Raw genomic sequence first — 24,250 nt, 5'->3', positions numbered from 1 at the left:
TTTGAGCCGTGGGTACTCAGTGGGAAATAAAAGCAGGTTTGAAGACATGTTTTCCAGGATGATTCTACAATATAATACCAAATTGGTAACCATGTACATTAGGCAATTGAATACATTTCAGGATTTCTGTCTTCAATATGTGCAGGAAGTGACATCACCCACATGGCAACATACGTCATTCCTGGCTTCACTTCCCCTCACAAGAACAACAATTCGCGGACAAGGCACCAGTGAGAAAATCCTGGAACACAGGAGGAAGGCGGAAGCACACCCTGCACCACAAAGACCAAGACAGACTGCATAGAAGGCAAGATGAATGGCTACATGCTGACTGCATTGCCCCCAGGCCAGCACAGCACCACACAAAGAGGTGCCCCCTGAGCCTATGGTGACATCCAGGCACCCCAGTATTGTGGGTCACTTCATAAGAGCCCTTACTCTGGTTTCACCCCAATCTGGGATTGCAGAGGAATCTGCAGGACTCAACCCCTGGGAATCTGATTGTGATGGAGAAAGGGGGAGAGGCTTCCAACAGCCAGCACTCAGGTCTTAGCAGACTGCATTCCTACCTGCAAAGCCCAAGGAATAGTGCCTATGAGCAGCTTTGCTTATCTGCGGAACCCACTTGGTGGCACATCTGACCAGGGAACTCAGTGGGGAACAGGTCTGCCTGATTTGGTTCTCAGACAAGGAGTTTTGCCAATCCTGGAACCCGGTTTGCCCAGGTTGAAGAACTGAGTCATAACCCCACCCACACCTACCAGGAGGGGCTGGTGAGAACAGTTGGAAACTGTAATACCTAGCAATGCTCAGGCTGAGAGGAGAATAAGCAGAGGTGATGGCCCCCTAGAGCAAAATAAGTGGCCCTGTTAATCCAGGCACTTGGGGCACAGGTCAGATTGAGTGAAGACCACAAATGAAGAACCCTAGTAGCCCTGAAGCTGCTTCTCCCAGAGTTGCACCTAGGCAGGGAAACTCTTTCATGGACTCAGTCATTGCTGAATACAGCCTTCAGCCTGCCTGACCAGGGAACTTTACCAGAGCACACTGGGGGCTGGCAGCCTATCAAACAGTGCTGCTTACAGTGGCACTTGAACAGGGAGCACAGCCTATGGCTTTTCCTGGCTGCAGAGAAAAACTTTGGCCTCACCTGACCAGGAAATCCAGTGTACATCCAGTGTATACTCTTACCTGTTTCTGTTCAACAGTGAGCGGGGCAGGCTCTGGATCCCATCTTGTTGCTTCACCAGGGTAGGAAAGTTAATTCATAGCCCCATCTGCTGCTGAGTGTAGACAGTCCTGACTGTCTAGTAAGCCTGACCAGAGATACAGTCTCAGGTGGGCAGAGAACCAAGGCCAGCAGTCCTATGCAGCTGTCCTCAACCAGGGGGACACATACAGAAACCCAAACTGAGCTGATTGGTGAAGAACTCTGTGCCAAAGCAAATCTGCAAATCTGGAAGAGAAGACCACTAACTCAAATACACAGATAGCAACATAAGAATCAAGGACCACATAAAATCAGGTAACTGTGACACCACCAAAAGAAATTAATAAAGCACTAATAACTGACCCTAAATAAATAGAGACATGTCAGACAAAGAATTCAGAATAATCCTTTTAAAGAAGTTCAGTGAACTACAAGAACATATAGGAAACTAAATTAGGAAAACAATGAATGAATAAAACAAGAAGTTCAACAAAGAAACAAAAAAAAACATTTTAAAAAACACAAACAGAAAGCTTAGAGCTGAAAAATATAACTGAATGGAAGAACTCAATAAAGAGCTTCAAAAGCAGACTCAACCATACAGAAGAATCAGCAACCTGGAAGATAGGACATTTGAAATTACCCAGACAGAGGAACAAAAAGAAAAATAAATGGAAAAGAGTGAAACTATTCATGTTGTAGGAATTCCAGAAGAGAAAGAGAAAGGGACAGAAAGTGTATTAAAAAAAAATGATGTCTGGTAACTCCCCAAATGTGGGGAGAGAAATAGACACCCAGGTCCAAGAAGCCCAAAAGACCCCGAGTACATTGAACCCAAATAGGACTATGCTGACATACTATAATTGCCAAATACCAAAGATTATAATTACATTGTCAACTGTCAAAGATAACATTTTAAAGGCACCCAGAGAAAAGATAAATTGTACACAAGGGAACCCCCATAAGACTAGTGGTATATACCCAATAGAAACTTTTTAGGCCAAAAGAGAATGAGATGATGTGTTCAAAATATGGAGGAAAAAATTGTCAATCAAGAATACTATACCTCACTAAGCTGTCCTTCAGAAATGGAAGACATAGACTTTCTTGAACAAACAAAAGCTGAGGAAATTCATCACTACTAGACCTTCCTTATAAGAAAGCTAAAGGGAGTTCATTGAATGGAAGTAAAAGGACACTAATTAATGTCATAAAATCAGAAGGTGTAAAACTGCCTGGGAATAGTAAAAACTATGCAGTCTGTAGTTGGTAACTGTGGTGTGTAATTTACTTAAATGTAGTTTAAAAGTTAAAAAAACAATTGTAAAATAACCATAACTATAATAATCTGTTATTAGTTACACAATATAAGAAATGGTAAATCAATATCCTAAACAGTGAGCTAGAGGGAAAGTGAAAGTGTAAAGCTTAGGAACTATACTAACTTAAAATAAGGTATTATAATTTCAAGATATTTATGTAAACCTCATGGTAACTGCAAGAGAAAAACCTGTAGTAATGCGCAAAGGAACATGATAGAGAAATCAAAGCATACTGATACAACAAGACATCCAAACACACAAAGACAGCAGGAGAGGAGATAAGGAAGAATGCAGCTACAAAACAACCCTAAAACAGTCAACAAAATAGTAAGCCCTTACTTATCAATAATTGCCTTAAATGGATTAAATTCTCCAAATGACAGAATGATAGCTGAATGAATAAAAAATAAGGTCCAATGATATGTTACGTACCAGAGACACACTTATCCTTAAAGACACACAGAGGGAAAGGATGGAAAAAGATAATTCAAGCAAATGGTGACCCAAAACAGTAGGGGTAGCTATACTTGAATCGGACAAAATAAAACATTAAATTAAAAATGGGAAAAAATAGATAAAGAAGATCATTATGTAATAATAAGGGAACCATACATCAAGAAGATATAAATATTTATGTGCCTATGTCAGAACTGTAGGGCTCATTAGCGTAGCACAGGTTTGTCAGATGATGCCAACATTTTCCTCTAGCCAGGTGCACACACAGAGTGAGAAGAGTTCTGCTGGATGAGTCCTCCAGCTTGTTAACAGCAATGAAAGGAGTCACGGCATATGAATATGTAAAAAAAAAGTATTTTCCACCTGAAAAGGAAATATATATATACACACACACACGTGTATATATATATATACACATATGTTCTCAATATCACAGCACCTGAATACACAAAGCGAAACCTAACAGAGCTACAAGGAGAAATAAACAGCAATCCAGTAACTGACGGGGACTTCAGTCCCCCAGTCTCGACAATGGACCGATCCTCTACAGACAATAAGGAAGTGGATTTGAACAACACTGTAGACCACCAAATGGCCCTAAGAGACATTTACAGAACATGTTATCTGACAACAGCAGAGCACATATTCTTCTCAAGTTCACATGGAGCATATTCTAGGATAGATTATATGTTAGGCCACAAAACAATTCTTAGCAGATTCAAGATGACTGAAATCAGTAACAGGAAGAACACTGAAAAATTCACAAATACACAGATATTAAACACTAGACGTTACTAGCTCACCAGAGAACATTAGGTTACATTTGATCTGTTATCGAGGAATATCATTTCATCAACAAGTAGATCAGTTTTCTAACAAGTCCACTATTAAGAGTATACAATGTGAATTATAGTTGGTTATCCATATTAATTTTCTTTACATGATAGACCTTCAAAGTTTCCTACACACCTTTTCTGGTGAATTCTAACAAAAATATTTAAGGAGACCAGAAATACAAAATTAGTAAGATTATCTGCACTGCTCCATTAAATTTATTTCCTTCAATCACGTATGAGAAGCCTCATGAATACATTCACAAAGCTCAAAGGCTGAAAGCTTTTCTTAAGAATTGAAATGACCATGATTTAGGAAAAAGAAATAGCTTTCAAGTTTATCTAATAGCTTTCAAGCCCAATTAAAATTAGATAATAGCTGTAAAATTTCTGACACATAAACAATGAATGTTAACTATTATAATTACATTTTGGTATAGTGGTATAACTAAGGTCTTACACGATTAAAGTGAAATAAAATTTAAAAATACTGATGAAGAAGACTGCCCACTGACCACAGACGGGCAGTGCGCCTGCCACATCCAGCCAGGCAGGTTGCACGCTCCAGTCAACACCATTCATTCACCCCCAGTGTGATGGAACTCCCTAACGGCACTCCACGCACCACAACGCAACCTGCTCAGCTGGCTGCAGACAGGTGCTGCTGCTGAAAAAGTTGTTCTTCATCTCATGGCTGAAGGCATGATAAAAAGCCCTATCTTAGCATACAGCAAAGTAGTGGAGGTAAAAATGGAATAAGCGTTGCTCACATTTACTTGCAGAAATCTGCCTGTCTATTAACTCCAAGCACATCTGTGACAAAATCCAAATACCAAACCTGAAATTACCAGCACCTTTTGTCTACAAAACAGGCAAAGAGACCAGCTAATGGTGCCTTATGTAGTTTTCCTCTGTGCTACACTCTTTATGAATGAAGCAATGCAATATTGGGCGTCATCAGAACAAGCATGTCAAAATGAAGATAATAGTAACCCTAACTATCTCCTGAGACTGTGGAAAGGCGCAAAGTGTATAACAAAGGAACATGTGAGAAAGCACTTTAGGGACAATATGGCAATATCAATAAGAGATCACCCATCATTTGCATTTATCCACACTAACCTCCTTAGCAAAGACTTTGGAGTTTGGGTTACTTGAGGGGACTTTAAACCCACTTGGCAATGTCTTTTCTATTTGGAATCTGTCATTGCTATTGCTATCATTTGGCTGGAACCAAACTACTTCATTCTGTAGGAGATACTCCCTCAGCTTTGCACCTTACTCCCTTCCCCCCTACCCCTACCCGGGCCACATGGTGCTTGTTCTGTGAGCATCAGCCCTACCTCCTTGCTGGAGGCTTTGGCAAATAGCACCAATGGGAGCCACCGTTCTTGTTTCCTCGGAGGTACTCCAAGTCACCCTGTGCTGATACCCAACCATGGAATGTCCATCAAAGCTGCAGAGTGAGGGCAGAAGAAACAGGCCCCATCACCCAGCAGGCAGGAGGGTGCTTTAGAAAATCATAGAGGCTTTTTGGAGGTGTCAATGAGTGGAGGAGCCAGCACCATTTAGGGGAGTGGGGTTCAGGGATGCCAGACATCCTGAAATGTGTAGGATGGCACCACAAAATGAAAGCTTATTTTGCATACCACATAACTTGCAGATGTCCTATAAAATATTATCCATGTAGATTAAAAACCTACTTTAAATAATCTGAATCTAGAACCTACCTCTGTTTTACATCTAAACCTAAAGTATTTTAGGTATCATTTTAACTTACTTTGAATTTTTCAGGAATGCCACCACTGTATAAAATGAAGATTTTTGCCAAAAGTTGTTTGCCTGTTCAGAATATCACATCACTGCCCAAGGTGTGTAAGTGTGCCTTGACACCAGTTCCCCCACTGCGTGCCCATGAGTAAAAGCATCGCATTCCTTCATTCTGCCTCCTGGTACATAATCCCTGGGAAAAGCCTTTGGAGAGACTTATTACTTTATTATAAATTACTCTCTTCCAATTTCTCCTGACATCAGAGTTAGATAGCATTTTTTTTTTTGACTTGTAAGGTTACATGTACATAAATTGCGTTTCTCTGAGTTCATCTCAGGAGGGTAGAAAGAACATTATAAGATCTTTGTTATTAAGTCAGACACTGAATCTCAAAGGGTGGACAATCACTGCCCAAGCACACACCATATTGTCAGGTCTCTATAAAGGTCACATTTTGGTCACTTATTAACCAGAACCATCTTTCCTGAGATGGGCTAAACTCTGATCTACTTATATTGATCAGTTTAGCCATACTGGCTCTGGAAAGTATGCTGTCCTCTTGAATTGAGAGTAAGGAAGAGAAGAGTGAAGAGTGGGAGAGGAGGAGGGAACTTCTGGGAAATATGATGGAGGGGAAAGAGCAGTGGCCTGGAATTCCAGGGACCTTTATTCAGTTCCCAGCTGAGCCAGAACTCTCTGCGTGCCCTCAGACAAAGCACTTCAATTCTATGAGTCTTAGACTTATTACAAGTCAGGCGGGTACCCCCAGTTCCAGTGTTCTTCGTCTTTATCCATCAATACACCATCCCACTTAAAACTCTGCATGTACTTTCTCTGAAAGTACCAATCACTGAATATAACAAGCAGAGCGATTTCTCCTTTATCTATTGAGAAACATTGTGGGAGAGGGGGGAAAGAGTAGGGCACTGAGATTTCCAATGGATTTTTACAGGACTGGACATTTTAAACACATGGTCATGTGAACACAGGAGATGAGGAAACTGAGGCTCAGAAAGATTAAGTAACTCGCACGAGGTCATGAAACCAGGCAGCACCAGAGCAGGGGTTTGTACCCAAGCCTGGCTGACTCCAAAGCTTGTCCCAGACCACCGTGTTGCCTGAAGAAAGGGGGCTCTGAGAGGCCCAGAGCGATCCTCACTTCTTAACTAAGGAAAAAGAGTCTTCTCTGTTATTAGCCCAATTTCACTTGCTGAAACCACAGTGTAATTATATGTAGGGGTGTCATCTGTCACCGTTTGCCTGGGGCTGTCCGATATCACTGTATGCCTGTTTTCCTAGCAGCATTACTAAAGTGCCCGTTTTGCTCTCCAAAGGTTTGCCTAACAAATTTTGTGGTCACCTAATTATATGTCAGCACCGCTATGATTGTATCATAGCCAGGATAGAGGCCAAAAACAAGCAAACAAAAAAATCACTTGCTGTTGTGGGAATTAACAGTGTGGGTTGGAAATAAAATAGACTTTAAAATTTACTATATTCTGCATGTGCTATCAGCCCCTAAAATATTTTCTATCCACATTAAGCAGTATGTAAATTTCCAAAATGTAGTAAGATACCATGCCATTTACCTCCCCCATGGCTGACTCTTTTACCTCCTTTTGTTAAGGATAAAGACTAATCCTTCAGTGAAGCTCATGTCCCATGGGTTTAAAGAAAGGATTCTAAGAATGACATTTACTTTTCCAGAGGAGGGTTTTCACTTTCAGGCATAGCTATTGCAAAATATCTCACACTGGAAACATACCTGATGTCTGAATATTTTTGGGAGGCTGCCCGCCCATTCTATTTAAAACCCATGAAGAGTCATCCCAGTGACTCAGGAAGGTATAAACAAATAGAAACGCACACACAGTAAATCCTAATGTTCTTCCCATCCATACACCCCAATCTCTCTTCTCTTTGTGGTCATCCTTTACCAACCTCCTGGTCATATCTCTAAGAGTAGCTGAATATTCAACACCCTTAGTCTTGGCTTCACTTTGAGAGACTTCAATATCTAGAATTCAAGAGGATGATTCAGTCTTTGTCTTCACATTGCGGTGGCCAGATGCCCCTTCCAGCCCACTGAAATGACTCTCAACCAGATCTCCAATGACCACCATATTGCTAAAGACAATGCATGTTCTTTTCAGTCCTGCTGACCACTAGACATCTGAGACTCCACTATCTTCTTGGTTTTCCTCCAGTGATTCTCAGTCATCTTCAGTCTCCTCCCTCTATCTGTGGTGGCCTTAACTCTCTGCTCTTGTCACTCTGTACCCACTCTCCCTTGGTGTCAACCATATTCATGGCTCCAATATGCTCCTGAGTATTGCTCAACATGGCTCTGCAGGTAACTAGTGTCCACTAAGGTGCTGCCAGCTGTTCTTGAAAAGTGTCCCGTGATCAGATTAGTTTGGAAAACTGCACACTAACCTTTTTTGGACATAACCATTAAAGTTAACAGTACAAGCTCTCATCAAAAAGTTGTGGCTGTCATCAAAAAGTTAAGAGATAACAAATGTTGGTTGGGATGTGGAAAAAGAGAACCCTTGTAAACTGTTGGTGTGAATGTAAATTGGTTCACCCACTATGAAAAACAGTATGGAGGGTCCTCAAAAGCTTAAAAATAAAACTACCATATCACCTAGTAATTCCACATCTGGGTATACGAGGGTATATCCAGAGGAAATGAAAACAGTATATCAAAGAAGTATCAGTACTCCCATATTCGCTGCAGCATTATTCATAGCCAAGATATGGAAACAATCCAAGTTTCACCAACAGATGAATGGATAAAGAAGATGTGGTATATATACCGTGGAATATTATATGGCAATGAGAAAGAAGGAAGTCCTGCAATTTGTGACAACATGGATGGGCCTTGCATTATGCTAAGTGAAATAAGCCAGAGAGAGGGACAAGTAGTGCATGGTATCACTTAAATGTGTAAGCTTTTTTAAAAAATGTCAAACTCATAGAAACAGAGAATAGAAAAGTGGTTGCCAGCAACTGGAGTGGGGAACAAAGGGAGAGGTTGATGAAAGGATATGAACTCTCAGCTATAAGATGAATAAGGCCTCAGGATCTAATGCAAAACATAGTGACTGTAGTTGATAACACTGTGTTACCTCACTTAAATTTGCTAAGAGAGTAGTACTTAAAAGTTCACACCAAAAAACAAATATATATGTGGGGTGATAGATGTGTTAATTAACCAGGTGGAGGGGAATCTTTTCACAATGTAAATGTATATCAAACCACCAGGATGTACACTTTATATGCATTTCAATTTTATTTGTCAATTATAACTCAATAATGCTGAAAAATTTTTTAAAACAGTACAAGCTCTGAAGTTAACTTTCTGTATTTGAATCCCAACCTTGTACTAATTGTCATGTGACCTTACACAAGTTACTTAATCACTCTGTTCCAGTTTCATCACCTACAAAATGGAAAAAACGCCAGGACATGGCACATGGCAGTATTGTGTGGAACGCAGTAGACGAGTTAAGGCATGTGAAGTGCCTGGCACATGGTAAACTCTCAGTAACATCACTAGTAGCATATTAAAATGTCCGAGAGATCCTGATGAAACCAGTGTTGCTTTAATACCTCAATATTTTTACTATACCTCAATATTTCCCAAATGTATTCGACCAGAGAACTTAGAATACAACTTAGTTTAAGAAGCACATGTTACTGAATCTCTGACCCGCCTCAACTGAAAACCTTTCAATCAGCTCCAGAGTCACCATGCATACCATGTAGGCACATCAACCTCAATATGTCAAAAATCAAACACATTATCTCCCACCCAAGCCTCTCCCTCTTCTACCACTTACCATAACCCAGTCTCCCAGTCAGCAAACTGGGGAGTGGCCTAGACTACTTCTCACTCACGGCTCACATCTAATCTGTAACCAGCTTCTACAAACTCTGCCACCATGTTCACTTTCAAAGCTGTCCCTGCCTCTCCATTTCTCCACTCCTACCACTGATTTCCCTGACCTCAGTCTGACTCCTTCATTGTTGCCAGAACAATCATTCCAAAATGCCTAATTAGTCATATGAATCCTCTTAAAAGGTTGCTCATGCCTTTCATGCTAAAGAGTAAGCTCTTTAGCGCAAAAGGCACTTCTCTAGCCCACACATTTCCACCACTCCATCTCTTTATGGTGCCCAAATGCTACATCATGCCTCTGTGCCTTTGCACACTGTTGCCTCTTCCTGGAATGCCCTTCTGCACCCGATGGCTCCTACTCATTCTTTAAGATCCTGTGTGTCACTTCCTCTGGGAAGACTGTCCCATTACTAGTCTCATACAGGTGCTTCTTATCTGGTACTTCCCAGGGTTGGCACCTTATTATCCATTTTTCTCCCATATGATTAAATCTAAGCCAATTCTGGTGATTCCGGGCTGTAGGTGGTATCTGATTTAGAAATAGGCATGTGAGCCAACCCTGAAAATGAAAAGGGAAGAGTTGCTGATGAGAACAAGGAGAAACTTGTAGGAAAGATTTCCTGCTTCCAAGAAGAACATCCTGGAAAGGTACAACAGTGTGAAGAGAAAGAGTCTGCATCTGAAAGAGACACCAGGAATTCTGGCAGCCACTTTCTGATGCTGACAGCAAATGGTCTGAGGGGACTCCTGGCCAGCAGAGAAGGGCAGTACAGAGAGATGAAATGAGCCTGGGTTCTCAACGTTGGAATCCTTCCTGACATGGAACTTGTCTTGGACAATAAATCACCTTATTTAAACCAGTGTTTGTTGGAGTTCTCTATTACTTGTTGCTAATGGCATCCTAACTGATGCAGCTGTCGTACCATCTTGTGAATCTCTCTGTCATCACAATCAATCATCACACCGCAGTTGGGAACATGACAAAACCCTCACTATACTTGAGTGCTATTCTGGTGGCCCTCATAATGCAATATGATAAAGACAAAAAGTTACAAGTGTAAATATTGGAAAGGGAGGCACAAAGCTCTCACTATTTCAAGGTGACACTATTATCTAACAAGAAAGGCAAAAATTCAAATAAGGAGCTGGGAGAATTAATGAGAATTTAGTAAGGTATTTCAATACAACATCAACATATCAAAGCAGTGGTTTACTATGTACCAGCAAAGACAATATAAAAATACAGTAATAGATAATCTCATTCAAAATAGCTACATGTAAAAATCAGAATAGCCACATAATATCCAGGAATATTTATAATAAGAAATATGCAAAACTTGCATAAGGACAATGTTAAAACATAGCTAGGCAACATAAAGGAAAATCTGAAAAAAATAAAGAAACATAAAGATCTCCCTGAATTGGAGAACTTACTATTTCAAAGATGCAGCTCTCCTCTAATTAAACTAAAACTCACTGCAAGTCCAATACAACCCTCAGTGTGTTTTCAAAAATGACAAATGGAGAAAGTCCACATGAAAAATTAATAAATTGGGGGTTAAAAAAAGATTGATGAGGAGGGAACTTGACCTATCTGATATCAAAACTATACTATAAAGTTAATAATGGAGCATGAATACTAAAACACACGATTTAGAGCATATCTTCAAATATAATGATAAATAACTGAGAAAAATTGCTAACCAATTGGAGGTTAAAAAAAAACCCACATCCCTACTTTATGTCATATGTACTTAAAAATTCCAATGAAGTTACCAGGTTAAATAAAAACAAATATTAGATCAAACTACTATATGAAATTGTCATTTTTGTAGGTTAAAAGCAGTTGAGAACAGCGATTTCACAAAGTTCAACCTAATGCATTAATTTTGAAGAAGAAAAAAAACACAGGACACATATTTATAATCTTTGAGTATAGAAAATTGACATAAAAAAGAAAGAAAACTTAGAATATACAAAAATGAAATAGCCTTCACATGTAGAAGCTGTTTGTGCATATTAAAAGTACCTGAGTCACAAAATTAATATTTTAAAAAGTTGAAAGCTGAGAACAAATTAGTAGGAAAAAAATGTTAATATTTATAAAAGGTGAAGGATTGACATGCAGATTATAAAAGAATCCCTACAATCTATAAGGAAAGGACAAAAACACAGCAGACACGTGCAAAGTAAACAAGCAATTCCCAGGAGAAATGCTAGTGGTTAATTATCACTTGAAAAGAGGCTTGCCCACACTAGTAAAAGGGGACATGAAAATTAAAACACTATCACATTAGGGTGAGTGATTATGTGGGGGAGTACACATTTTCATACCTTGTTAGTGTGTTAGTAGTCTCTTAAAGGGTGAGTTGCCCATTTCCTCAAAATTTAAACTGTGCATATACTTCAGCCCAATAATTACACTTTCAGGAATCCATTGTAGAAAAATGCCTGTGTATACAAGTTCACTGCAACACTATCTGCTATAGCCAATAAATAGGAAATACCAATGATAAGATGGCAGTGGAGTAGGTGGAAGCTACACTAACCTCCTTACAGGACCAAACTAGGATCACAACTACATTATAGAAGAATCATCCTGAATAACAAACTGAAGACTAGCTGGAGAGAAGCCTTATAATCAAGAACTTACAGAAGAAACCACACCACCACACTGAGACTGGTAGGGAGCGAGGAGGTGTGAGGGGGTTGGCTGGGCTCCCACAGGTGGCAACTGAAGTTCCAGAGGTGTATTTCACCAGTCGGGAGGGTGCCCCTCTGAGAAGTGTGGGGTCTAAACTCCAACCTGGGCTCCCCAGCCTAGAGCACCAAAACCAGGAAAGGTGCCCAAATAACATCTGCCTGTGAAAAGCAGGGTTTCTGACCACCAAGGAGAGACAGCTAGAGACTCAGATACCCTCTTAAAGGGCCAACACAAAATTTTATTTGTAGCCACTCATTATGGGCTCCAGCAGAGAAAGGACAGAGTGGACTAGAGCCACATAAAAAAAGTCTGAGGCTGGTGGCTCTGGGAGAGAGCTGACAGGGCAGCCACCAGGATCCCTGTGTTTAGTCATTCCCCATACCAAAGAGGCCATCTTTCTTGGGCAAAGCACTCCCCTCTATGTGGCACCAGCCTGGGGTAAGCAATAGCCCAAACCACAGGAATCCCTCTCACCACACCCTGTGAAGCTTAAGCCCTGCAGAGTACAGATGGAATCTCTTTCAGTGTTTAAGGCTAACAGACAGGCTACACACAGAGGTGGGGCTCTGGGTGCTTTGAGACTTTAGCTGATCCTTCTTCAGGCCCAGTGCAGGTAAAAGCCAGCCTTGGTGCTCAGCTTGGTCCTTTCAGCATGCACCCAGGCCCAGCAGAGGGAGCCACAAGCTGTGGATCACTAATAGCTCCAAACAGGTTGTCCAGGGCCAGTCACAGGCAGCATCCAACATAGGTCTACACCAGAATCTTTGCAGATCTACATAATGCATAGAAACAAACACAAAATATAGCCAAACAGAGAAGACTAAGAAACAGGCCCTAAATAAAATAACAAGAGAATTCTCCAGAAGAGCTAAATTAAATGAAGGCAAGCAATTTATCAGATATAAATTTCAAAGTAATGATTATAAGGATGATCAACAGCATGAAAAAAGATATAGAAACCATAAAAAAGGACCATTCAGAAATAAAGAATACAATTATCTGAAATAATACAACTGAAGGAATAAGCAGTAGGTGAGATGAAGCAGAGGATCAAATCAGTGATTTGGAAGAATAGGTAGCAAAACAAACAACAAACAAACAGAGCAACAGAAAGAAAAAAGAATTTTAAAAAATGAGGGCAGTTTAAGGGGCCTTTGGGGCAATATGAAGTATAACAACATTCACATCAAAGGGATACCAGAAGGGGAAAAGCGAGAGCAATGGATCTAGAACTTATTTAAAGAAAGAATGAGTGCAAACTTCCCTAACCTGGTGAAGAAAAAAAAAAAAAAAAACCCACAAGTCCAGGAAGTGCAGGTAGTTCCAAACAAGCTGAACCCAAAGAGGCCCACACCAAGATACATTATATGACAAAGATCAAAAACAAGGAGAAAAAATCTTAAAAGCCACAAAGGAAAAGCAGTTAGTTACCTACAAAGGAACTACTATAGACTGTCACCTGATTTCTCAACAGAAACATTTCAGGCCAGAAGGGACTGGCATGAAATATTCAAAGTGATGAAAAGCAAGGACCTACAACCAAGACTACTTTACCCAGCAAGCCTATTATTTAAAATTGAAGGAGAAATAAAGAACTTCTCAGACAAGAAAAAGCTAAAGGATTTTGTTACCACTGAACCAGTAACACAACAAATGTTAAAGGGCTTGCTTTATGAAGAAGAAGGAGGAAAAAGAGAAGGAGGAGAAGGAGGAGAAGAAGAACAAGAACAATTACAACAAAGGAACACAGTTAAAAACTTAAATGACAATAAATACATATATATCAATAATCACTTTCAATGTAAATGGCTTAAATGCTCCAATCAAAAGACATAGGGTAGCTGAATGAACAAGAAGACAAGACCAGATATGTGCTGTCTTCAAGAGACCCACTTCAGAACAAAAGATACACACAGACTAAAAGTAAAAGAATGGGAAAAGATATTTCATGCAAACGGAAAGGGGAAAAAAGCTGGGGTAGCAGTACTTATATCCAACAAAATAGAATTTAAAACCAAGGAACACTTAGTAAGAGACAAAGGACACTACATAATGGTAAAGGGAACATTCAAACAGGAGGATACAACCCTAGTAACATTTATACACCCAACATAGGAGCACATAAATGAATATGTAAAGCAAATCATGATTGACATACAGGGAGAGATCAACAGAAATACAGTCATAATCAGGGATTTTAACATCCCACGGACTTCAGTGGGTAGATCTTCCAGACAGAAAATCAACAAGGGAATGGTGGCCTTAAATGACACACTAGATCAAATGGATTTCATTGATATCTTCAGAGCATTTCTTCCCAAAGCAGAATATACATTCTTTTCAAGTGCACATGGAACATTTTATAGGATAGACCACATGCTAGAACATAAAACAAGTTTCCATAAATTTAATAAGATTGAAATCATATCAAGCATCTTCTCTGATCATAATGCTATAAAACCAGAAATCAATCACAAGAAGAAAACAAAAATACACAAACATGGGGAAGCTAAATAACATGTTATTAAACAGTGAATGTGTTAACAATGAGATCAAGGAAGAAAATAAAAGATACCTTAAAACAAATTAAAATGAGAACACAACCATCCAAATCTGTGAGACACAGGGGAAACAATCCTAAGAGCAAAACTCATAGCATTACAGTCCTAGCTCAAGTAACAAGAAGAAGCTCAAATAAACAATCTAACTTTCACTTAAAGGAACTTGAAAAAGAACAATAAACAAAGGCCTAAGTGAGTAGAAGAAAGGAAATAATAAAGATCAGGGCGGAAATAAATGAAATGGAGTAAAAAAAAATACAAAAGACCAATAAATCTAAAGCTGGTTCTTTGAAAAGATAAACAAGATTGACAAACCTTTAACCAAACTGATCAAGAAAAAGAGAGAACTCAAGTAAATAAAATCAGAAATTGAAAGGAGAGGGAATAACTGACATCACAGAAATGCAAAGCATTGTAAGATAGTATGAACGACCATATGCCAACAAATTGGACAACATGAATAAAATGAACAAAATTCCTGGAAACATACAATCTTTCAAAATGAAGTCAGGAGGAATCAGAGAACCTGAATAGACAGATTACAACCAGTGAAACTGAAGCACTAAGAAAAAAAAAAAAAAAAAAAAAACCTCCCAAAAAAAGCCCTAGACTGAATAGCTTTAAAGTGAATTTTACCAAACATTCCAGGAAAAAACTAACACCTCTCCTGAAAATTATTCTCAAAAATTCAATAGGAGGGAAAAACCCCAAACTCATTTTATAAGGCCAGCATTATCCTAATTCCAAAGCCAGATTAAACATTACAAAGAAAGAAAATTATAGGCTAATATCCCTAATGAGCATAGATGCTAAAATCCTCAACATAATATTAGCAAACCAAATAAAGCAATACATCAAAAAGATAATACACCATGATCAGATGGGATTTATTCTAGAAATACAAGGCTGGTACAATATTCACAAATCAGTAAATGTGATACACCATATAAACAAAATGAAGGAGAAAAGCCACATGATCATATCAGTAGATGCAGAAAAGGCTTTTGATAAATCTAGCACCCATTTATGATTAAACACACTCAGCAAAGTGGGAATAAAAGGAATATACCTAAATGTAATAAAGGCCATATATGACAAGCCCACTGCCAACATCACACCCAATGGGCAAAAACTACAAGTGTTCCCCTTAAGATTGGGAACAAGACAGGGATGTCCACTTTCACCTCTCTCATTCAACATAGCAGTGGAAGTCCTAGCCACAGCAATCAGACAAGAAGAAATAAAAGGCATCCCAATTGGAAAAGAAAGTAAAACTGTCTTTATTTGCAGATGAAATGATAATGTACATAAAGAACTCTAAAAATTCCTCCTAGAAACTACTGGAACTGATAAATGAATTCAAAAAGTAGCAGGATACAGAATATCCAGAAATCAGTTGCATTTCTATATACCAATAATGAACTATTGGAAAGGGAAATTAAGAAGCCAATCCCATTCACAATTGCTTCAAAAAGAATAAAATATCTAGGAATAAATTTAACTAAGAATGTAAAAGACCCATACTTGGAAAATTATAAGACACTGAAGAAAGAAACTGAAGAAGATACAAGTATGTGGAAGCATATACTGTGTTCATGGATAGGAAGAATTAACATCATTACAATGTCCATACTATCCAAAGCAATCTATACATTCAACATAATTCCTATCAAGATTCCAATGATGTATTTCACAGAACTACAACAAATATTTCAAAAATTTATATGGAACCACAAAAGACCCCAAATATCCACAGCAACCTTGAGAAAGAAGAACAAAGTTGGAGGAATCATGCTACCATTTAATATCAAACTATACTATAAAGCCATACTAATCAAAATAGCATGGTACTGGCATAAAAACAGACACATACACCAGTGGAACAGAATAGAGACTCCAGGAATAAACCCACACCATTATAGTCAACATTTGACAGAGGAGGCAAAAACATCGAATAAGCTAAAGATACTTTATTCAATCAATGGTGTTGGGAAAATTGGAGAGATATGTGCAAAAAAATGAAAATAGACCATCTTCTTACACCATACACAAGAATAAACTCAAAATGGGTTAAAGACTTAATAGATAGCAGGCTGACAGCTCCCCACAGGGGATACTGCTGGTGGTGAGGGACAGGATTGAGCAAAAAAGGAAAGAACTCACAGACACAGACAACAGTGTGGTGACTGCAGGGGAGGGATTGTGGGTGGAGATGGAAGAGGGCATTAGGGTGAAAATGGTCATGGAATACAATAAAAAATAAAGTATATATATAATGATACATAAAGTGCCTGGTACTATGATTGGCATAAATAAGCAGTTAATAAATCGAAATTAATAATAATAAAAATAGGAAATACCAATTTCCAACAATAATTTGGTGATTAAATTTGTTGTATCTCTATACTACACAATATTATTCATTTTTAAACAAATATAGAGTAATATGTGTTCATATGGAAAGTACTTCAATCATATGATATAAAGTGAAAAAATAAATTATGGAATAATATAGAACAATGTAAAACATCCATGTAAAAAAATCTCATATCCTACATGGCTGCATACAATACATAGATTGGCTATTGGAAGTATTAGGGTCTAGGAAAATGGGTCTAGGGTTCTATAAATTTGTACTTTTAAAAATCTTTTATAAGAATATATCATCTGTTACCTATGTCATTATAAAAACACAATTAATTTCATTTCAATTCATTTCAAAGTCAGTTCCACACAGGAGCATGAGGTATGGCCAATTCCAGGCTTTTCCCAGGATTTCTTCTATTTCCATCCTTTGAAAACCACATACATATAGAAAGCAGCACTTCGTTCCTGCTGTAAGCTCTGATTTTTAGAATTTCTATTTTAATGCCTATTTCCCCCAAGGACCACAAAATATGATATTTTCAATAAAAAGAAATTGGCAGAACATCAATTTGATTCCAATTCTTTTATAGATATTGCATTTCACTAAAGCTCTGCTTTGAACATAAAGGGGGGTACTGCCCCATCCAGGCAAGCAGACTTGATTTTACCCTTGAAACAATGAAAGGAGCGGGAGTGTGTTTTGATCATCCAATCTGCCTTCTGCATAATCTTCCATCATTCCTGAGCACTGGGGAATGGACACACCGCCACTACCTCCTTCCCAACCCAGCCGCTGCCTAGGGTGTAATTTATTAGCCTTTATGACTTCATACCATTTTCACTTAATAAGAGAGTCAGGACGCCCATTTCAGACCCTCCCATTTTTTCTTGGCACTGGTTTACTCACTCTCTTCCTGCCTGTCTCTATTTTTCTCCCTCCTTCTCTCGAACTTGCTCATCCTTATCACACACCTCTGACAGTAGGTTTACCCTTGGCTCCTCGCCCAGCTGCCAGTGGCGAGCGGGAAGCTGGAAGCCTGCACCCTTCTCCAGTCGCAGAATGGCAGCCCGCGGCAGGGCACCTACCCGTATTTCTCGCTGTGATCTTGGAGCCGTGTCTCAGCAGACGGACAAACACATCACTGCTGCAGTGGTTCACCATGTGCAAGCGGAGGCCCCTCCGAGTCTGGATCTTGACCAAGCATTTGGCCATGCTGCCGTCTCCTTTTCCCTCAGTCTCCTCTGCCTGTCACAGCCCAGGGCAGCTACCACCAGCCATAGTGGCTCTGACCTTTCACTAACTGTCCATTCTGTTTTAAATGACCTAGGCAGGGCCCACTGAATGAATCAAATGTCAGTTCCTAATGCAGCCAACAGAAATAACTCAGGAGGGATCAGCATGGGACGGAAGGAGGGAGGGGGACGCTATTTTTAAACTCTCCACTCCTCTAACAAACTATGAAATACTATGCATCATCCTTATCCGAGCTTTTTCTAAACAACCCAAACCAGAGGACCCCACCCAAATGCCTTACAGTGCTCTAAGAATGGACAGCCCCAGAAGGTAAAAACAAAACAAAAGCAAAAACAAAACTAGCAACTCCACCAAGGAGAAACAACTGCCTTGATTTCCTTTAAAAAAATATGCAGAGCCTTTATTATGTTCTGGAGCAGTGCTGTCCAATAAAAATATAATGCAATTCACATTTGAAAAAGGTATTTTAAAAGTAAAACAAATATACTCATTTTAATAATGTGTTTTATTAGAAGCCAAGATATCTAAAATAGTATTTCACTATGTAACAATATAAACATTAATAGTTCAGATTTTCTGGGTACTAAGTCTGAAAGTAGTGTGCATTTGCACACTTAGGGCATATATCGATTCAGACTGGCCACGGTGCCAGCAGTCAGTGGCCACAGGGGGCCGAGGCACTAGACAGCACAGCTCCAGCCAAAGTGCTGAGCTCCTCACGGCCCAATCTCCATCCTCGCAATGATGCTAATATTTTCTTCAGTTTATAGAGAAGGAAGCAACACCTTAGACTACTTCACCTGGCCAAATTCACAAAGTTAATATGCAGCAAAGTCATGATTTGAACCCAGGCACCCAATCAACATTGGTTGACTAAAAACACAGTCCAGAATGAGAGCTGTTAGTGCCCCCACTTCTAACCAAATGTGTTTTAAATGCCGAATCCCATTACGTCTAACTCTCAGCACTTTGAAAGCCCTACACTTGTACATCTGAGGCATAAAACGTGCTTGCATCCCAGCATAAGTGCTCAGAGGGCAAACTGTTTTCAGTTTTTTAGGACATGCTATATTTGGAAAAATTTTCAACTGGTTAATAACTGTGCCCACCTACTATCTTTGTTATATTTCTTTACTGGTATATTTTTTCACTCTCATTTTTAGAGGAAAAAAATCCCTCACACAATTTCATCATGCATGCACTTTTCTGCTTTAAATAGCTACTGCCACCAAGAGATAATTTTCTAATAAAAATATCCTTTCTTTTTTAATGTCAAAACAAAGTGTTCAGGGAAGTCACCTGAAATTCTTCATTATTATACTTCACTATGGGAATATAAATTAATTTAGCATTTCTGGAAGGAAGCTTAGCAAAAATGCATTGAGTTTTATAAGCATATTCTTGGACCCAGAAAATTTCACTTTTAGGAATTTATCCTACGGAAATAATTAGAAACATTGACAAAAATTTTTGGACAAATATGTTCATCAGGGTATCCTTTATTATAGCAAAAAAAAAGAAAGTCAATCTAATTTTCCAGTGGGAAAATGATTAAATACATGTGATGGAATATTGTACATCTATTAAAATTTATGTTTTGGAGTTTAATGACGTGAGGAAAAGCTTGTACTATATTGATACGTTTTATTAAAAAGCAGTTTATATAAGCAATATGACCCCAACCGTGTAAACATGTGCACTACAGACCAAACTATAAATCTTGAAAGGGGAGGAGGGTGGCAGCCAGCTGTGCACTGTGAGCTGAGGTCACTTCTGGAGACCTCACGGGGGCTCCCACTCCCCTCAACAGGTTGTCAGTTCCAGATACAGTATGACCATTCCTACTGTCAGGGGGTCTGGTCAATTTCCATATCTGAAACTTGAAAGGAAAATACCCCTAAAAATCCACATCTTCAGCCCTGGCAAACCCCCTTGTGATCCAATTTTGAGCAGATCCCTGTATAAACTAGGCACAGAGGAGGGGCCCTGGGGTAGTGCCTCATAGGCCTTCCCCTACTGACTACCAACAGTGGTTCCTGAAGAACTACCGAAAATTTTTCGGATGCCTAAGAACAAATCAGAAAACCCTTGTTCTAGATAAAGCAATGATTGGCAGTAACACAGATGAAGAATTTCACAGATTAATGTGGACCCATCTGCATGGCAGTAGGCCCCGGCTCAGACAATGAGAAAATCTTTGCCTGTTGGGAGGGATTATGGGCAAATCCCTATGCTCAGCATTGTGTTGAAATGACATGGTATCTGGTAGTCCCCTCTAAACAAACAGACCTCCCCCCAGCGCCTCCCAAAAAATAGCAAGTAAAAAACCTGAAACAAAACTACATCTATACTTTATTTACATTCATTTCTACCAAAAGATTTACTCTCCATTAAGTATCCATCTTAAAATCTCACCATAGTTTTAAAATGTCTCCTCCTTTCATTTTATTAGCCATAATATTTTAGATCTCATATTTTTAATTTTTCCCACTCTTGAAATTGTTCTCACTCTTCACACTACTTTTCACAGATCCTCAGTAGGTTCTTCCACCCTCTTTCTTCTGGGGACCTTCCGCTTTTCTTTCGAGAAAGAGAAAACCTGGAAGCACCAGCCATTTCCCTCTGCTTTGCCCTACTCTGCTCGAAGGTATGGCTACATTTCAAGAGGAGAACAAAGAGGGGCAGGGATGTGGATGGAGCAAAAGCAAAGATTCTGTGAGATACTATGCAGGGAGGATGGTTCTTGTTCAAGGCTCTGTGATCAAAGGAACCATGTCAACAGCACAGCATTCAGATGCCCTTGGATACCCTTCCTGTTAGATTCATCTGTTTGGAGAATCAGGAATGCATGTTTGAGCAGTGACAAGAGGCTAAAGAAAGCAGAGGACATGTGAAGAAAGGAATCAATTTTCCATAATGAGATGCCAGTCACACAGATAAATCAAACGGAAGGCGGAGAGGAGAGAAGAGCTCAATGAGAAATGCTGTTCTCGGGCCTGAATCCCATGTCCACTTCTGTGACAAACTTCCTGAAACAGGTCTGGGGAGAGCAACAAGCTGGCCTCTGCTTTGTGGGTGACTTGGAGCCACTGGACAACTTGGAGCCCAGTGCAATTGTAAGGTGCAGACAGTACCCCTCTCATGGTTGTTTGACAAGGAAAGGAGACCGTGCAGGTCAACTGCCTTTTGTAGTGTTGGCTCCTACTCAATGAACTAGAACGTACTCAGCAGTTGTACAAAACAAGGCTTAGAGCATAAGCTCTGGGTTCTCCGGGCTGCAGTGTTTAATTTCTCTGAGCCTCGGTTTCCATGCCTGGAAAATAAGCATAGCAAAGGCAGTGCTCATTCACTTTTTCCCCAGTACGAGCTCATTCCTGTCTCTTCTTTAACTACTTAAGTGAAAGATAGTGAGCGTTTTAAATAGTCTGGATTCTCTTCCTTCTGTCAACTGTCTGTCTCTAACATTTCTAGGTACTTCTCTGCAGAGAAGTAGTAGTGAAGCAGTATTGCTGACTGTTCTTTGCCTGACTAGCCCTGTAACCTTGGGAAAGCGGCGTGAGCTTGCTGAAATGCAGTTTTCTGTCTGTCCAACAATAATGACATTGGCTGCTTTGTAACTGGAGGGCTGGTATGTAGTAAGCAGTTAATAAATGCTAGCTATCTTAATCTACAAGCATTGTGTACCTTAGTAGCTATTTTGATAGCTAATACTTAACGGGTGTCGTGGATTCAGCCATTAGTCAAAATAGTTTAAAGAGATTCGATGAAATTTTAGCTACCTGATATCTCCAATTAGAGAGAGAAAAAATTATAACGTACATGAAATATTCTTTGCCACAAATTTAGACTGTATCCATTATTAAGAGTCCTTGGCACTATCATATACCTCAGAGAACTTTAAAAATATTTTAAATATAATAATGAAATACAATGATACAAATATTTTAGTAGTATGTCTGCGATATGATGAGTATATTCTCAGGTGTGTAGTCATAAAAGCAGATGCACTTCCCAACACTACGAAGTGACGGACCGGGACTGGAGAGCCAGGTAGTCAGTCCTCCATCTCATTCAATTTCCTCATTTGTAAAGTGAGGCAACACTATTGGTCCTCTCCATTTCAAAGAAGTGATCATGAGTCTTGAATTATGATAACCCTCATGAAAAAAAATACTCTGAAATGTGTGGGATGCTTTGACACATCGGATTCTCTTCCTGTTATTATCCCCTTATCAGATGGAGCATTCACTGAGTGTTTCCTGCCGTGACACCCGAACCCTGCTAGGTGGGGCGGGCACCACCCTGGAGTGGTGGGAGCAAGGCCAACAAAAACCCTCTAGAGAATTACCCTAGCAGACGAAATAGAATTCAAACAGGGCAGCTGGACTCCCCTCACCACCCCCGTGGGGAAAGAGAATACACTTCTCAGGAACTCTGGCCACAGAGCATTTTGGCATAAGGGCGCATCCATCTGTATCCCTGATAGTCCCATACGCTGATAAGTGTGGCACCTCTAAATAGGCAGCTGATGTGAGCCATGCCAGGGAGAGGAGAGGGGGGCAGAGTCTGGCAGGGCCCTCTCTGTCTGCTCGGGCTGCTGGTGATTATTTCTAAACAGGCAGAAAAACCGAGACATAGAATGTCAGGGAAGAAGACCATCAGACACTGCTCTGCTCTCATGTCCTGCCTCCTTGTCTCCTGTCCCTGGCTCTTTTTGTCCCAGCTTGTCAGTGTCAACATCTGTGAAAATAAATTTGTGGTGGTGGTAGTGGTGGTGATTTAAAAGCACTACCTGCACAGTGTAGGAAAGTTGAGAACTACCAATAGTTAGAAAGTGGATGAAGGAGATCCCAACAGCTTGCAAATTGCAACAGCCCAGAGAAAACTGCTATTGACGTTTATATTTCTTACCAGACCTGCAGAAGCTTTAAGCGGGGTGCAAACATACTGAACATATTTACAAGGTGGTGAGGCCCAGAGAAGCCAATAAGTGAGTATGAAATTTCAACATTGTAGGCTAGACCAATGTGTTGCCCTATATGTATCCTAAGTGTGATGCTTTGACCTAAACCCTTAAAAACTGAATTTTTCTTTAGGGTTTCACTGTCTGAGTGCCTTTTACCAAGATCTGAGCAAGGCTCAGTTTGCCCATACTCTCCACCCCCCACCCGCCCCTGTGACAGTGCTCACAACCGCTGCTCTAGAAGATGCTCTCCGAGGAGTCAGGTGAGCCAGTTTGCAAATGGGATGACAGTCTCTCTCCAAACTCCAGGGAAGAACAAGCTTTGCTGTTTTCCAATTACGGTAAGACAACGTGAAATATGAATCGAGGGGCCTCTCCCTCCACCTATGCTCACAGAAGTCCTGGTGGCGTTTTCTGGATTTTCAGCCCAGAGACCAAACCTAACCCACCCAACAATAAAGCAAAGACCACAAATATTTGATCATTAATTTCATAAATCATTATTCCAAGACAGAATGATCTCCCTCACCTGTAGACTGGACAAAAGAATCCATACTCTGAGTAAAAGGAGAACTGGAGGAGCCAAAGGGGAGAAGAGGGTGAAGTAAGGGACCCCAGCCTCCAAGAATCAAGTACCAACCACTGACAGCACCAACGAGGCTCCTGGGAGTCATTACCCAAGAGGCCACCCATCAACTGTGCAGCCACATAGCTGTCCATCCCCTCTGTGATGTACCCACTGTAAGACACACCCTTACTCACCGACCCAGGCTCCCTCAAAGCCCTGTAAAGGAAGACAGGACCTGAGTACCTATGGTCACCCTCACTGTAGGGGTGGTAGTATTTCCCATGAAGAGAAACCTTCCGCAGCTGTCCAGGGATGAACCAGCTGAAAATCTCCCTG

The 24,250-nt window shown here is 40.0% G+C and overlaps 1 protein-coding gene and 1 long non-coding RNA gene across 10 annotated transcripts in view; one reads left to right on the top strand and one right to left on the bottom strand.

Annotated features, from left to right (window-relative positions):
• LOC139440909 (uncharacterized) overlaps positions 1-4,984 on the top strand; it is a 126,228-nt gene extending 121,244 nt beyond the window's left edge. For both annotated transcript variants that reach the window (XR_011651202.1, XR_011651197.1), the window contains one exon: positions 146-4,984. This is a non-coding gene — a long non-coding RNA (uncharacterized lncRNA). The remainder of the gene's footprint in view (positions 1-145) is intronic.
• FRMD3 (FERM domain containing 3) overlaps positions 1-24,250 on the bottom strand; it is a 265,496-nt gene that overhangs the window by 6,558 nt on the left and 234,688 nt on the right. The window lies entirely within an intron of this gene.

This window comes from Desmodus rotundus, chromosome 1 (assembly GCF_022682495.2).
Source record: "Desmodus rotundus isolate HL8 chromosome 1, HLdesRot8A.1, whole genome shotgun sequence".
In the NCBI taxonomy this organism is placed as follows: domain Eukaryota; kingdom Metazoa; phylum Chordata; class Mammalia; order Chiroptera; family Phyllostomidae; genus Desmodus; species Desmodus rotundus.
The sequence above is the reverse complement of the archived record's forward strand: the minus strand, read 5'-3'. Positions and strand labels throughout refer to the sequence as shown.